Here is a 3,782-nt window from a genome sequence, read left to right as displayed (position 1 = left end):
GATGCAGGGTACATCAAGTTGACTGTGGAGGTTTAATCTGCCGCTCCTGAGGCTGCTGAGCGGAATTTCCCTTTCTCTTCTTTGTTCGCACAGCTCCCGGGGTTCAGCTTTGGATTTGGACCCGCCTCTGCGTGTAGGTCGCCTGAGGGAGTCTGTTCTTCACTCAGACAGGACGGGGTTAAGGAAGCAGCTGATTCGGGGGCTCTGGCTCACTCACGATGGGGGGTGGGAGGGGTATGGATGCGGGGCGAGCCTGCGGCGGCAGAGGCCAGCGTGACCTTGCACCAGCCTGAGGCGCACCGTGTGTTCTCCCGGGGAAGTTGTCCCTGGATCACGGGACCCTGGCAGTGGCGGGCTGCACAGGCTCCCAGGAAGGGCGGTGTGGATAGTGACCTGTGCTCGCACACAGGTTTCTTGGTGGCGGCAGGAGCACCCTTAGTGTCTCATTCCCGTCTCTGGGTCCACACTGATAGCCGCGGCTCGCACCCGTCTCTGGAGCTCCTTTAAGCGGAGTTCTTAATCCGATCTCCTCGCGCACCAGAAGCGAAGAGGCAAGGAAAAGTCTCTTGCCTCTTCAGCAGGTCCAGACGTTTTCCCGGACTCCCTCCCGGCTAGCCGGGGCGCACTAACCCCTTCAGGCTGTGTTCCTGCAGCCAACCCCAATCCTCTCCCTGTGATCCGATCGAAGCCGGAGCCTCAGCTCCCAGCCCCCGCCCGCCCCGGCGGGTGAGCAGACAAGCCTCTCGGGCTGGTGAGTGCTGGTCCGCACCGATCCTCTCTGCGGGAATCTCTCCACTTTGCCCCCCACACCCTGTTGCTGCGCTCTCCTCCATGGCTCTGAAGCTTCCCCCTCTGCCACCCACAGTCTCTGCTCGCGAAGGGGCTTCCTAGTGTGTGGAAACCTTTCCTCTTTCACGGCTCCCTCCCACTGGTACAGGTCCTGTTCCTATTCTTTTGTCTCTATTTTTTCATTTTTCTTTTGCCCTCCCCAGGTACCTGGGGAGTTTCTTGCCTTTTGGGAGGTCTGAGTTCTTCTGCCAGCATTCAGTAGGTGTTCTATAGGAGTTGTTCCACATGTAGATGTATTTCTGATGTATTTTTGGGGAGGGAGGTGATCTCCATGTCTTACTCTTCCGCCATCTGGAAGCTCCTCCCCCATCCTAGCAGTTTTTAAAGCTCTCTAGGAGTGTTGGAACTATTATATCTCCATACCCTTTAATATTATGGTATGAAGATAAACTGAACTGAATCCAACTGACCAAATTACATAATTACATACAATTCTACCCTGAAATACAGAAATTCCATTTGTGTAAAAATATATTTAAATAAAATGTATTTATTTTATATAAAACACTGCAGCTTAAAAAGATTCGTAATCCAATGGCAGAGCCATGCCCAGGGAGGGTCAGAATTGTTCAATTCAGGAGGTCTTGGAGGCTTTTGTTTTTGTTTTTTGGTTTGTTTTTGTTTTCAATTCCCATTTATTTTTGCCTTCTTGAAGAGTTATCTGAAAAACAGAGAGAGAAATGTTAACTGGACAGGTAGGAGGAATGGGCACGAGAAGGAAATATAGGGTTACCCAGAATGGCAGAAATCTAGGTTCCCCAGAGTGGAGAGAGGAGACATTCAACAAACAACAAATATTTATTGAGCGCTTATCATATACCAGGCAGTGTTCTAGAACCACCCCCCCGCAACCACCACCAAAAAGAAAAAACAAGATAGAGGCAGAAAACACAAATTCTGAGGGAGAAGAAAGGGGCAGTTGAGGAAGAAGGTGGAGGGAACTGAGAAGCCTGCAGTCATGGGGACTCGGTCTTAGGCCTCCTCTTCGGCCTCCTCACTGAAATCCTCCTCCTCTTCTGCAGTGGCATCCTGGGACTGCTGGTACTTGGAGACGAGGTCGTTCATGTTGCTCTGAGTCTCGGTGAACTCCATCTCGTCCACTCCCTCACCTGTGTACCAGTGGAGGAAGGCCTTCTGGCGGAATATGGCAGTGAACCCCTCTGAGATGCCCTTAAACAGCTCCTGGATGGCCGTGCTGCGGCCAATGAAGGTGACCGCCATTATGAGGCCATGCGGTGGGATGTCGCAGACGGGCGTCTTGATGTTGCTGGGGATCCATTCCATGAAGTAGCTGCTGTTCTTGTTCTGCACGTTGAACATCTGCTCGTGCACCTCCTTCATGGACATCCATCCACGGAAGACAGAAGCCACAGTGAGGTACTGGTCATGGCGGGGGTTACAGGCAGCCATCATGTTCTTGGCATGTAAGACCTACTGGGTGAGCTCGGGCACAGGGAGGGCCTGATATTCCTGGCTTCCACGGCTGGTTAGAGGGGCAAAGCCAGGCAGGAAGATGTAGAGACGTGGGAAGGGCACCATGTTGACTGCTAGCTTGTGGAGGTCAGCATTGAGCTGGCCAGGGAAGCAGAGGCAGGTGGTGACACCACTCATGGTGGCTGAGACGAGGTGCTTCAGGTCCCTGTAGGTTGGCGTGGTCAGCTTGAGGGTGAGAAACAGATGTCGTAAAGCGCCTTGTTGTCAATGCAGTAAGTGTCATCAGTGTTCTCCATCAGCTCATGGACAGAGAGGGTGGTGTTGTAGGGCTCAACCACAGTGTCGGACACTTTGGGTGAGGGCACCACACTGAAGGTGTTCAGGATGTGGTCAGGATATTCTTTACAGGTCTTGCTGATGAGCAAGGTGCCCATTCCAGAGCCCATGCCCCCTCCCAGCGAGTGGGTCAGCTGGAAGCCCCGCCGGCAGTCACAGCTCTTGGCCTCCTTCTGAACCACATCCAGGACCGAGTCAACCAGCTTGGCCCCCTCTGTATAGTGGCCCTTGGCCCAGTTGTTGCTTGCCTCAGACTGACTAAAAACAAAGTTGTCTGGTCTGAAGATCTGACCTAAAAGACCTGAGTGAACAGAGTCCATGGTCCCTGGTTCTAGATCCACCAAGATAGCACAAGGAACAAATTTGCCACCTGTGGCTTCACTGTAGTACATGGAGATGCGGTCCAGCTACAGGTTGCTAGCCCCGTGAAAGGTGCTGGTGGGGTCAATGCCATGTCCATCACTTATCACCTTCCAGAACTTGGCACCAATTTGACTGCCACACTGACTGGCCTGGATGTGCACCATTTCCCTCACTGCCAAAATTTACTCTAATCTTTTTGCTCATTTCAAAGTGTGTACGGGGCAAGAAAATGGTATGTAATTAGTTTTTCTCTGCTGCTGGTCGCAGGGTGGAAGGATGGGATGGGCCTCAGAGGCTGGAACAGTGAGGTCCTAATGTGGTGGCAGGAATGTTCTGAGAGAGCTTGGAGGCTTTTGAATAAAGGCTATGATTTTATTGATAATTTTGCCCATGTCATAACCTAAGAGGGTTAATATAGGGCTTTTTTAATTTTTAGGAAACACAAAGATATACTTTATGTCTCACTGCAAAGATAATTTGTTTGGCAGCAATATTGATTACCACTTAACTGAGAAACTAGGTTTGTTCCAAAAGGACTTCATAGCACGAGCTTGGGAATGTTCTCCCCTCCCCCTTCCTTTTTTGTATGAAGAAAGAAAAAAAATCATTCTCAAAGTCACTTCAAATGTAAGTTACCAGTTTAAAAATGATCAAGGAAAGAAGAAAACATGTTGAAGAGCACTGTGACTGTCTTGAATCACATTTCTTTTTTCTTTAACATCTTTATTGGAGTATAACTGTTTTACAATGGTGTGTTAGTTTCTGCTTTACAACAAAGTGAATCAGTTATACATATACAT

General features: G+C 50.1%; 1 pseudogene; it reads right to left on the bottom strand.

The window, feature by feature from the left end:
- Positions 1-1,821: 1,821 nt before the first annotated feature.
- On the bottom strand, positions 1,822-3,026 carry LOC131754621 (tubulin beta chain pseudogene; annotated as a pseudogene).
- Positions 3,027-3,782: the final 756 nt, after the last annotated feature.

Source organism: Kogia breviceps, chromosome 4 (assembly GCF_026419965.1).
Source record: "Kogia breviceps isolate mKogBre1 chromosome 4, mKogBre1 haplotype 1, whole genome shotgun sequence".
Taxonomy (NCBI): Eukaryota; Metazoa; Chordata; class Mammalia; order Artiodactyla; family Physeteridae; genus Kogia; species Kogia breviceps.
This window is presented reverse-complemented; position numbering and strand designations above follow the sequence as displayed.